Here is a 13,954-nt window from a genome sequence, read left to right as displayed (position 1 = left end):
TTCGTTCATGTGGCTCCCTCTACTGGCCTTACAGTATGCCATTCGGTCATCCCAATTATTAATGACATTTTGGACTACCTCGGCGCCAATTTCACTCAAAACAGTCGTAATATAATGTCATCCACTAACATCCCTTTCTCACGAACTTTCCTCACCAATTTGCGTATAGCTCCTTCGGTGGGTGCTCTATCACGACCCATATTTCTTTTCAAAATTCGTACAGTTTCGGCGTCACAGCACTGACTTTGAAAATAAGTTTTTAAAATTTCAAAACGCTCTTCAAGAGAAAACATGTTGTTTCGTGCCGAGGACGGTATGACTAATAAACTGTCAAAATTTCGGGTCTGTAGCTCGTTCGGTGTTGCCATACGACGAAATTCAAAAACGTACCAATAGATGGCCCACCCTGTATTACTATAATTATGATTATTATTGCTATAATAATAATAATAATAACAGGAACTATGTATATATTTCTAGCAACAAATATATATTTGCAGTTGGCAACCTAAAATGACTATAATTATAGTTATTATAACCATGAAATAGTTGAAATTACCTCAGTGTACGTATAGTTGGATAAACTCGCGAGATATAGAATAATTTTCCATCGTTCGTTTCGCGTAGCAACATCTAAATTAATCTACAAAAATTATGAAAGAAATATCGTTCATCGGCAAATTATCGGACGGAATTAACGTGTGTGATTCGAGTATGGGAACTCGGTTCACGCATTAATATATAACTACTTCGAAAGAGAACATAACATAAGAGTGTGGCTGTTTTATACGAGATGAATATAAAATGTTACAACGACCATCAAATAAAAAGCAGAAGCATGTAACGCGAAAATGTATGCTATAAAATATGCATTGAAATGAACAAATGTAGATATGCGTACAAACAATGCGATATGACAAGAAACGTATTAACGATAAATAAATTTTCTTTTTCTGTTTATTTGCGTAAGATATGATTATGAATTGGATAAGATGTTAGATTCTTATGGATAGAAACGATTTTTTTTTTCGCTATGTACACATTGCAGTTGAAGAATTTGAATTAAAGTTAACACTCATGTGACATGGCCAAATTTTTGTGTTAATTTAACATAAGATGAATATAGTTAGAAAGTAACATACATAAATAAAAATACGTTTTGTAAAAGCATAGAGAATATAACAATAAATGATTGGTAAATGCTATGGAAGTACATACATATATCTTCAGTAAAATTATAATATGTTAAATAATACATCAAATTAATATGTTTTTTCTCATAATAATATATATAATTTACACGATTCTTTAAAATAAATTGATTTTATTTAACTCAATATGTATTTTGAAAAAGATTATTTTTATGTTTGATAATATGAGGCTTCCACGGATGCTTTTTATATAAAGATTATGCGTTTCCTCCGTATCCAGATCCATTCTTGACATGCCAACGTTTTGTGTAGTTCACTTCATCACACTCCCCGACATACAACTTATCCTTTCAAGTACAAACACTACAACCCCTTACTGGAAAATCCGAATCACACATAACCAACTCAACGGACTTCATACAAAAGATCCAAAAAATCCGATTACGTCCCACAAACCTGCTTGTAAGTTTCGACATAGAATCCATTTTCACACCAATCCTAACAAAAGACACATTAAACATAATAAAGGTCTCACATGAAGTCCCCTCCGACTCATCCCGCTAATAGAGCACTGTTTAACAACCACCTATTTCTTCTATAACAATCAATTTTATGAACAAATTTCAGGAGCGACAATGGGCTCTTCTATTTCTCTTGTAATCGCCAACATCTTCATGGAGCATATTGAGAAAGAGGAAGAGCCTTCAGAAGAACACTAAAAAAATCAGAAGTTTGGTTTCGTTATGTAGACGACACATTCGTGATATGGAGACATAGCAGAACTCTGTAAATTCTTTATTTTCCTCAACAATCAACATCCAAATATCCACTTCACTATAGACATAGAGGAAAACGGAAAACTCCCCTTCCTAAATGTTTTTGTTTCTAAGAAAGCTGATGATATCTTAGGCTATCAAGTGTACAGAAAACCAACATACATAGGTAGATACCTACATGCCGAGTCGCAACATCACTCAGCACAAAAACAGTCTGCAATCGACTCACTTGTACATACAGCTTTCACCATCGCTGACAAAGAACATCTACAGACAGAACTCAACTATCTAAAACTAGCCTTATAGAAAAACAGACACGACAAAAAAGGCATAACTAAAATAACTAATAAACATGCAAACAAGACAACGGTCTCTGACACACAACCAAACAAAAGGATCCTATCCATTCTTTCACATGTCAAAGAAACAACAGATCGGATTGGCAGAATATTAAATAAACACAATATCCGAACTATCTTCAAATCACCCAAAAAGATAGAACAAATTTTAAGAAATCTTAAAGATCAAAGACCTCCACTCAGCTCCGCAGGATTATACAGAATACCTTGTTCCTGTGGGCAAGTATACATTGGAGAAACCGAGAAAACAGTCAACTTACGGATAAAAGAACACCAACGTCAAGCTAAAACACTTAAATGAATATTATCAGAACACAACAAATACTGTTTGACAAAATAATCACAATAGCCAACGTTACATCATACTTTCCAAAAAGTAGAAAAGCCATAGAGATACAAAATCACCCTAACAATCTAAATAGAGATAATGGTTACAGCGTAAATAAAATATGGAAAACGATTCTCCCGGTTATTGGAAACCGACCAATTTCTCCCATCTTCCCCTCCCCCACAATTATCTTATTTCTCCTCACCACTCCAACAAGTAGCGTAATATAAAAAGAATGGCCCAGAGAAATAGCTCAATATCAGACTGTTTCTCGCCCTGATGAAGTGGACTGCAAGATTCATGAAACATTGGCATTCCAAGACTGGATCTGGACACGAAAACTCGCAAAACGTATAATTTTTATTATTTTTATGTTATTTGTGTCATAATCTGTTATTTTAACACTAAGAAGTATTGAATCAACTTAACAGAAAATGTTCAAACAATGTAATTACATTATGTTAAATTAATCGGATATGTTAAAAAATTTAATTTAAAAAATTTTGAAAAAGACCGATTTTAGCACAAATATAATATGCTTTTTTTTACTGACATGCGTATAAAAATATCACCTCCTATCTGAAGTCTAAAAATATTGCTTTATTTTGATGAAATTAAATTTCGACATTTGCGTAATTGTGCACTTGTCCTGAATAGAATAACTGGATGTCTATTAAGCTAGCATCCCCTACCCTGAAAAAATCAAGATGACATCTATACCAGAATTAAATGCTTTTTATGTGCTAATTATGTGCTGTAACATCAAATTTTGTGCTCTAACGATTTAACAGAAAATCTCAATTGAATGTGGGGGTGCTAACTTAATGTTAAGTTAGCACCTCCTTGATTAAATTACAAAATAAAAAAATTAGTATAGTAAAATTATATGCTTTTTAAGTGCTTTCAAACAAATTAAAATTAATTGAACCGTAATGGTTTATAAGGTAAGATTCAATTGATACATATAACATTTTTACAAGAGTAAAATATTAGTTATAATCAAGATAGCAAATTGGTTGTAGAAAATTGTTCCTCCATTTTTGCGCTTTCAAAATATGCACGACAAGATTTCGAGGCTAACCTTCTTTGATTGAAAAATCATCTCGAAAAATCATGACCCATCGCCACTCTACAAGAGTAAAATACCAGTTAAAATGCAGGTATTGAATTAGTTGTAGTCAAACAAGTAGTTGTGTCAAATTGTTCCTTCATTTATGTGCTCTCGAAATATGCACAATGAGATTTATGTTCATACCCTTTGACTAGAAAATCACCCTCGAAGTGATTACCTATCGCCACTTTACAAGGATAAAATTCTAGTTACAATACAAACAGCGAATTGGTTCCAGGCTTAAAACATTTTTCTATTTATGTGCTCTCGAAATATCCACGAGATTTTGGTGCCATTCCTCTTAACCGGAAAATCATCCTCTGTGACTACCCATCGCCTCCCCACAAGAGTAAAGTGCCAGTTAAAATACAGATAGAATTGATTGTACGCTTAAGATATTCTTTTATTTATGTGCTCTCAAAATATGCACAATAAAATTTTTGTACTCATCCCTTTTGATCGGAAATCACTCTCGAAGTAATTATTCATTGCTTATCTACAAGAGTAAAGTGCTAGTTAAAATGCAGATACCGAATTAATCGTAGACTTAAATTGTTCCTTCGTTTATGTGCTCTCTATGCACGAGATTTTGGTGTTCATGCTAAAGTGGAGTGGGTGATCACTTCGGGGATAATTTATCGATCAAAAAGAATGAGCACAAAAATGTCGTTGTGCATATTTCGAGAGCACATAAATGGAGAAATAATTTGATTCCACAACCAATTCGGTATCTGCATTTAATTGGTACTTTATTCTTGTAGGGTGGCGATGGATGATCGCTTCAAAGTGATTTTCCTTTCAAAGAGGATGACCATCGAAAACTTGTGCATATTTTGAAAGCGCAAAAATGGAGAAACAATTTGAGCCTACAATCAATTCGTTACCTTTATTGTAACTGGCATTTTACTTTTGTAGCGATGTTACAAGTATCAAACTTTATTGTATATTTTTAAACCGTTATGATTACATTAATTATTAGCATTATCATTGGCGAAGTATCAATTTGTTAAACTGTTAAATAAAGTTAATTAATTAGTTAAGTTACGGAGAAAAAGAAGAAAAAATGTTGATGACCTTCGTAGGAATGATACATACCATTAAAGTTAATATTATTTATTTAATTTGATATCCGAATTACATGGAATTTAACTTGGCGCCAATTGTTGGTATCAAATCCTTTTTACGAATAATATTGTATATAAAATTTTGAGGAATTTAACTTGGCGCTAATTTTGTTTATATCAAATCTTTTATACGAATGATACATATCATTAGAGTTAAGTAAATAACAAGAGATAGTATCATTTCTGTTTTACTTTTTCATTTGATAGAATTTAATTGATTGGTTAAAACTGTAGCATCTGTTTTAATTTTTCATTTGATATATTAATTTTTTTCGAAGAGTAATAATTTTTGACAGAGAATTAAAGTTGCTATTACTTGGGTTGGAATAAGATCTTTAATAAGAATATCCTTGAAAAAATTAAAACTACTATTAACTTGGGTTGGATACTACTAATGTTATGTACAAAGGTTTCATCAATTCGATTAAACCGAATCGATAATTAACTATCAATCATAAATGGTCAATTTTACTAAACAGCAAATACGATGAAACCGACCCAAATGCTTCTTTACGAAAAGCACGTACGCTTAGCGCTTTTTTTACCATTTTTTAAAAAGGTAAGTTTGTATAAATAACAAGAGACAGTTTATGTTTTACTTTTTAATTTGAAGGAATTTAACTTGATTAGTTAATATTGTAGCATCTAGGTTTTAATTTTTCATATCATACATTAATTTTTTTCGAAGAGTAATAATTTTGGATAAAGAATTGAAGTTGCCATTACTTGGGGAGGGGGAGGAGGGTTGAAATAAGATCTTCAATAAGAATATCCTTGAAGAAAAATTAAAACTACTATTTTAATTGAATATAAGAACATCCTTGATAAATATTTACATCTCTTGGTTAACTTGCAGCATCGCTGGCCCTGAGTATGCCAACTCAAAATATATCTCGCGTTTCACAATTTATCTCAGTTGGCAGCCTTTGTCTCTTATGGGACATTCATAAAGTCTTTTCATGCTGACGCTCAATGCTCATTTTCAGCGTCAAATGATATTTGATATCCATCAATTTCTATCTTTAAGCCCGATGTTTATGATGCTAGGGACCAGTTTCACCAACGCCAATTAGCTTAATCGGCCATTGACTGACCAATCGTATTTGCTGTTTAATAGAATCGATAATTGCGGTTGATAATTAATCACGATTAAGTTTGATTAGCGTTGGTGAAATCGGCCCTCAATCTTTCCTTATCTGACATACTTTATAATGCATCTTACAATTATTTCTCTTTCTAACTTTCATAATTTATGTCTTAAATTATTGAATAAAGAATTAAATGAATAATCACAGTACCAGTAATCAATGGAATAAGTAAAATGATATCAACGCAGTAAATATATTGTTAACTAAGTTAATCTCGATCTGACGTAGCTCGCTGGTTCGCGTAGGCATGTCCGTGTCTCGCGCCATAGCTTAGCGCCGAGACACTACCAGTGTCTTCAGATTTGATGTTATTTTGAAAGCATATTAAAAGTACATAATTTTGCTGTACTAATTTTTTATTTTGTGTGTAATTAACGAAGAAGGTGCTAACTTAACATTAAGCTAGCACCCCCATATTCCATCACAGTTTTCTGCTAAACCATTCGAGCACAAAATTGACACATAAAAAGCACTTAATTCTGGCGTAGGCGTCACCTTCATTTTTTGTGGGAGGGGGAGGGGTGCTAGCTTAAAAGATATGATGAATGGGACGATTCGATGGTAGAGGAAAGCTGCTATTATGAGATAGGCCTAATGAGATAGCAATGTTTTTGTTAAACGCTATTTAATAAACGATATCTATTGGTTCCACCATGAATTTATTGCTTTTGAATTGAAAACTATTTAGCGGAAAATTCACTATTAGATCATGCTTGCAGTTGTTGTAAAAAAAGATTTTAGAATTTAAATGTATTCGAATTTTATTAAGATGTTTCTTTAAACCTTGTTTATATTTATGTCATGTTTATATTTTTAGTTATGTTTAATAAATAAATATTTGGCAATAAATTATTCAAGTAGTGATAGAATAAGATCGTACTAATAGAAAAATACGAGATATGTCGAATTGCTTAATTACAGAAGTTAGATTTGGTGATCGTAAAAGCATGGAAACCGTAATATGAGATACCGAAGTGCTTCTAATATGAAATAACTTATGCTTTTATGTCGTAGTGAAAATCGTTGCTAAAGTACAAATGTTACTGTACAATAATAAAAACCTGACTGAAGATTGAGTGCTTGCTTCTGTGATACTTGATTCCAACTACCTAAAGATAAGTTCTGAATACAATGCATCGCTGGGTATAATATTCACTTTGCGCGCACACTGGCTGTTTGCTTGTATTTTAGAAACATAAAATAAAGTTTTTTTAATTATAATACTAATGTACTTTGCGTTTTATTATCGCTTGTTCGGAACATCTCATATTAGAGGTATAATTTGTTAACTTTGCGATTTGCACATTTTTCACATTTTTTATTAAAAAAAAATTTGAATTAAATTTTACATAACATTATCTTAAAAGTTATTAAATTTTTTTCAAAATGATCTATTATTTCTTTAAACTCTGCTCATAGACTTATAGTATTTACTCAAAACTCGGTATCTCATAATAGAGGCCTTTCCTTTATATATTTGCTGGGAGCACTTCCGATCAAGTAATCGATCGAGAGACAAGAGGCTCGCCAAAGTGAAAATCCTAGCTTTTTTACGCTGACTACACTTAATTACACTTAATTTTAAGAATAAGTTCAGCTGGAGTAATTAATTTTAGATTTCCGTAAAAGTTTAATCACACAAAGTTTTGGGAGGATATTCGGGAAATATCCCTTTAAGGGGCCGAGAGAAGCGACGAGTGAGTTTAAAGATATGGAGAAGTAGATGCACCTTAATCTTTTCCTCGAGAAAGTTTCTCTCGTTGCAAATCTCGCCGCGCGAGAACGAACGTGAACGCGCGTGTATCTCTCTCTCTCTTGCCCCTCCTCAGAGAATACCGGCGCGACGTGTAAATCATGAGACATTCGACTTTTTAAACAGTAGATTACGTTCCGATTTAAAAGGAGAGAATTTCACAGTACGTAAGTGAAATCGCGTGAGTATCTGTCGCAATCGATAACCTCGCAAAAACAGTGTACTGTTCATCATTAATTATTAACAGACACGAGAGATTTGTGTAAAAAGCGCGTGCGCGCGCGCATGTACGCACGCACGCACGCACGCACGCACACACGCGCGCGCGCGCAACGCACACACATTTATAGAAAACGCGAGAAACAAGAGTTATCGGCGATAGTGCTTGAAATTGAAAGATTACAGTGAAACTCATAATTTCGACATGCCAGTTATATGGCAAACGCTTCGATATGGAAATGCCATAGAAATCCGGCGCGCGGAATAGATCGGAAATAAATTCTTGCGTGTGCGGCTGTGAATTAAGCGAAACGAAGGGAAAAATTTACGTCGCTCGTCGCTGCGCTTTGATAAATCAGGATCCTTTCGCGTGCGCTTACGGATGCGTCAACGAAAAATCGCAACATAAGGAAGGAAGTACGCCGTTTCGAGTATTTTCAAAGTGACTTGGCTCACCCGGAATATGTATAGGTACTGTAGCTGAGGAAGAATATTATGTCTTAAATCGGACAAATGCATACGTCTCGATCGTATACATGCTCGCTAGAGCAACGATTTTGTTGCAGTGACTACATTTTAAAAAAGACTTTTCACATTGGAAAGCGAGTTAAATTACCTTTGCTAAAGCAAAATCAATTATGTCAAGTATCAAAGTTCATCTCGTATGATTACGAAGGATTCATAGGACGACAAGAATAAAGGGAAGCCGTCGTTTATGTCGAGTAACTCGTTGCATTTTGAAACACTTCGCGAACCCCGGTGCGGCAAAAGCAGCGCAGAAGCGAAGCAATTAAAGGAAAAGCTGCGAGAGCATCGGATCAGCGTAACAATACATTATGGAAGTCGAAGCGAACGGAAGTGGTGGATACTAAAATCCGCGCGGAAACAAAGAGTCGCTCCTATATCTAGAGGATTTCTCAATTACTGAAATGGAATGTGTGACGAGAAGTGAGAGCACAGCGGCGCAGACGGCCGACGGTGACAAGCGGCCCGACGGGACTTTAAACTAAGAGAATGTCACGAGAATTTAGTGAAACGGTTAGAGAGGCTATCCTTTGTCCTTTCCTTGCTACGATAGACTTCTATCGAACGAATCTTTACTACGGATTAAGCTAGTCTAGCTCGTGCATATCGAAATCGACACAAGTAATATCACAATGAAGAATACGCGGGAATGATAAGTAAATTATACAATAGATAGAACATGAAGCCTCAAGATAGAAGCCTCAACGAAACACTTCTTTCCATTAACTTATCTATATAGCCGAATCTTATATCATATCAGGGAATCTCTTAGGAAGGAATTAGACGGATCCTGATGTAGATATCGAGGGCTTACCATAAAGCACGGGAGCATCTGATAGGAGCGACCACCTGATTCGTATTTCAATTTTTTTCTGACTTCTCCCCATATTGTCCGCCACAAAAAATCCTGCATTTTCGAACATATTATCTTATCTCTTCAGAATGCGTATATGATATGTCTTTGAATTAATGATGTTAGAAATGAAAATTCCTCTCGAGAAAAATTAAAATAGCAAGTGTGTAAAATAATATTTGTTTACCTGTGAATTTCGACAACAAGCTTTGAGGATTGGATTGGAGCTTTGAGGATTGGATTGGAGCTTTTTAATAAAGTAACTGATGGAGGATCTTCCTAAAGATTTTTCACTGAAGGAGTCGCTGAATTCGAGTCTCATAATTCTAAACTTCACTTTTTTTTTTAAATAATCTAATTATTACATGAAATTCGATTTTAGGAGATTCTTGGTATCTCTGAGTTTGAATGTAGTCTGAAAATATCGAATTTTTAAAAGATAGTAACCTCCAAGAAGATCTAATATCATAAAGTTAGTAATCAGAGTTTGAAAGTCAGCTTGGAAATCGGTACTCTATTTATATAGCACTGATGAGCTTCAAATACAGCAAAATTGGAAACTTAATGCTATTAAAAACTTCCTAAAAGGAAGAGTTCCATGATAATCAATGTTTTTAAACTTATGTCCATCATATTGAATCTGCTATTTCAAATGTTTTATTTTTGTCCTCAATTAAAACATTAGCATTCTGCATAAGCCAAGTTTCATAAAAATTGAACAAATAATTTATAAAGTAACAGCGAGTGATTCCAAACTGAATCCGTCCATAAAAAGTTAATGTAGATATAATTTGAACGATTTAAATATTTATTCGCGTCATAGCGCTCCGAGGGTGACCAAATTTTAAATAGAAAAAAGATCATTTTTATAGATTATTGAAGTTTTCATTATTTATATATATTATTCATATAAAACCAGTGAACGATATTTTCATCCAACTCGGCTCAATTTTTATCGATATAGATGGTACAAGTTATTATTAATCATTTTGTGATACAAAATGTTTATATATACCATATATATTACCATATATAATATATACCATATATATTATATATATATATATACTAAATAAGATTATACATATATACTATATATTAAATAAGATTGTATTTATATAACAATTTTAGTTAATTTTATTATTGTCACGTATAATTACAAACGTTTGTAAATATTTATAAATTTTATTTTAGATATTATTTATGAATGTTTTCGATTATAGACTGAACAGATTATAAATATTAAATATAATTATTATAAAATATTTATCGTAAATGTTGTAGTGGTAATTATACAGAGATAGGGACCACCCTCTAATGACTTTAATCTTGACATATGTTGTCAAGGTCATCACACAATTGTCCGACACCGATTTGATTCTTCATGAAATATGTTGTAAACACAAAAATCTAAGAGACACGCATTTTTTTTATACAGGCACTAACTCCTGTTTAAGGGATGAAACACCCCTTTGAAAAAAAAACAAGTTATTAAACACGTCATTAGCGAGTATTTCTCTTTCGAGCCGATATCGTCGGAAGTATAAAAGAAAAAAATAAAAGTTGTTCCCTTTTGAGAGAACTTTAAAATTGTGAAGAAAAAAATAAAAATTTTTTTGTAGAACGTTATATATTGTCAATATTACTCACAGTTTTCTTAAATTTTTTGAATTCTTTTGCCAAATCAAATATTGTTTTTTTCCAAATTCAACCATATATAATAAAGTTATATTACAACATATCATTTTTTAGAATTAATTGTAAACGTTTTCTTATGTAGTTTATCCGTGCTCATGTGCATAAGTAATTACTGTCGAAACAATAAGATATATGAAAAGATGTTTCAAGTAAAATTTATATAATTTTCTATATACTTTATAACTGTATATACATATATATATATATATTATATATATTATATATATATATTATATATGTGTGTGTGTGTATATGTATGTATGTACATATATGTTACAGATATATACAGGATATTTTCTCTAACTTGACTATTTGAAATATCTCTGTTGTTTTTAATGATACGAGAAAATACCAAAGGGAAAAATTGTTCAATTCAAAGGGGCATATTATGATGAGTACATATTATGATTGAGAAAAAAAATTTTTTCTCAAAGTCATATTTTTTGAGATTTCAACGTTACCTCCATTTTTTTAAATGGAATTGTATGATTTTTTTTACACAATATGATTCTTCTAATTATTCTGAATATAAAAATACTAAGATCTCTCTCTCTCTCTCTCTCTCTCTCTCTCTCTCTCTCTCGTGTGATATCAAAAAACCAATAGTTTACAAGATGTTTTATACCTTATTCATATATTGACATAAAATGTTAAATAACTCGTAAACTATTAATTTTTTGATAACAGTATCTACTTTTATGAACAGAATAATGTGATGAATTAATTGGTGAAAAGAAAACATATAGTGCTTTAAAAAAATATGTAAGAAAATGAATAATTTTTTAAATTAGCAATTATGTGTTTCCTTTCTACCAATTTATTCATCTCATTATTCTGTATTAAGGTACGATCATCAAAAAATTAATAATTTACGGATTATTTAACATTTTATGTCAACATATGCAAGAATAAAGTATAAAATATCTCATAAACTGTGCAAGAATAAGATATAATAATCTCAAAAACAGAGCCGGAATTTACTTCGTAAATTCCTTATTTTCCTCAACAATCAACATCTAAATATCCACTTCACTATAGACATAGAGGAAAACGGAAAACTCACCTTCCTAGATGTTCTTGTCTGTAAGAAAGCTGACGATACCTTAGGCCATCAAATGTACAGAAAATCAACACACTCATAGATGCCTACATGCTGAGTTGTAGCACCACCCAGCACAAAAACAATCTGCAATCAACTCACTTGTACATAGAGCTTTCACCATCTCTGACAAAGAAAATCTACAGACAGAACTCAACCACTTAAAACTAGCCTTACAGAAAAACGGATACGACAAAAAGGGACATAATCAAAACAATTAATAAACATGCAAACAAGACAATGATCTCTGACACACAACCAGACGAAAAGATTCTATCCATTCTCCCATATGTCAAAGGAACAACAGATCGGTAGGATATTAAAAAAACACAAATACAATATCCGAACTATCTTCAAACTACCCAAAAAGATAGGACAGAGCTTAAGAAATCCTAAAAATCAAAGATCTCCACTCAGTTCCGCAGGAATATACAAAATACCTTGTTCCTGCGAGCAAATATACATTGGAGAAACCGGGAGAATGGTCAATCTACGGATAAAAGAACACCAATGTGATGTCAGGCAAAACGCGTCACGCAATCAGCATTATCAGAACACAACATCGAACATCAAATACTGTTTGACAAAATGACCACAATAGCCAACATTACATTATACTTTCCAAGAAAGTATAGAGAAGTCATAGAGATACAAAAACACTTTAACAATATAAATAGAGATAATGGCTACAACACAAATAAAATATGGAAAACTATTCTCCCAGTTATTGAAGATTGACAAATTTCCCCCACCCACAATTCTCTTCTTTCTCCCCACCACTCCAACAAGTAGTGTAGCATAAAAGGAATGGCCCGGAGGAACAGCTCAGTATCAGGTTGTTCCTCATCCTGATGAAGTAGGCTATAAGGTTCACGAAACATTAGTATTCCAAGAATGGATCTGGACACGGAGGAAACCCGCGAAACGCATAATCTTTATATAGAAAGCACCCGTGGAAGCCTGAAGAATATTATTTCATAAACTATTGGTTTTTTTATATTACTATAATATTTAATTAATACTTTTCTATACAGAATAATTAGAGGAACCATTGTGTAAAAAAATCGTACTATTCCATTTAAGAAAAGTAGAAGTGACCTTTATGTGACTTTGCAAAATAGATTTTTTTGAAAAATGATTTCATCATTATTTGTCCCCTGTCGAATCATACATTTTGTCTGCGATCTCACGCGTGCGACCAATATGAGGACGTGTCTCTCTAATCCACATGTGAAACCCATGCGAGTACTCACATGACGTCGCACAAATATGTATCTCATGCGTGCGGCATACATAGCAGCGCCCAGATAACAAAATGCCCGCACAATGATCGCACACATGCGAGTACTCGCATGCATGTGACCCTCATAACATATGCAGATGCGTTCTCATTTGAGACTCATATCGCTCGCACGCGTGCACTAGTTTAATATTCGAAAAAGAACATTTATATTTAAGGCTTACAAATTTTATTCCTAAGAAATTTATAGTAATTATACTTGAAATTAACTACATCAAATTGATATTAAAAGATGCATCTTAATTAATAGGATTCAAACCTGGGATTTCTAGATTATAAATCTGCGTTACCCGCTATACCACTTCTTCAATTAATAAGTGTTATTTATTGTCTACTTCAATTATAAATAGCTAAATCAACGCACATATTAAATTACATAGATATAATAAAGATATCATCATTTAACAGATATAATAAAATATAAACAATTTACATTACTATGAGATAACATTGGATAAGAGTTAGATAATCTAATCTCGCATGGCCGATGTCGCGCGCCGCGAGTAATCG

General features: G+C 32.7%; 1 protein-coding gene across 1 annotated transcript in view; it reads right to left on the bottom strand.

The window, feature by feature from the left end:
- LOC105154800 (lachesin) overlaps positions 1 to 13,954 on the bottom strand; it is a 211,532-nt gene that overhangs the window by 101,117 nt on the left and 96,461 nt on the right. The window lies entirely within an intron of this gene.

This window comes from Acromyrmex echinatior, chromosome 6, assembly GCF_024713525.1.
Source record: "Acromyrmex echinatior isolate Ae372 chromosome 6, ASM2471352v2, whole genome shotgun sequence".
Taxonomy (NCBI): Eukaryota; Metazoa; Arthropoda; class Insecta; order Hymenoptera; family Formicidae; genus Acromyrmex; species Acromyrmex echinatior.
The sequence above is the reverse complement of the archived record's forward strand: the minus strand, read 5'-3'. Positions and strand labels throughout refer to the sequence as shown.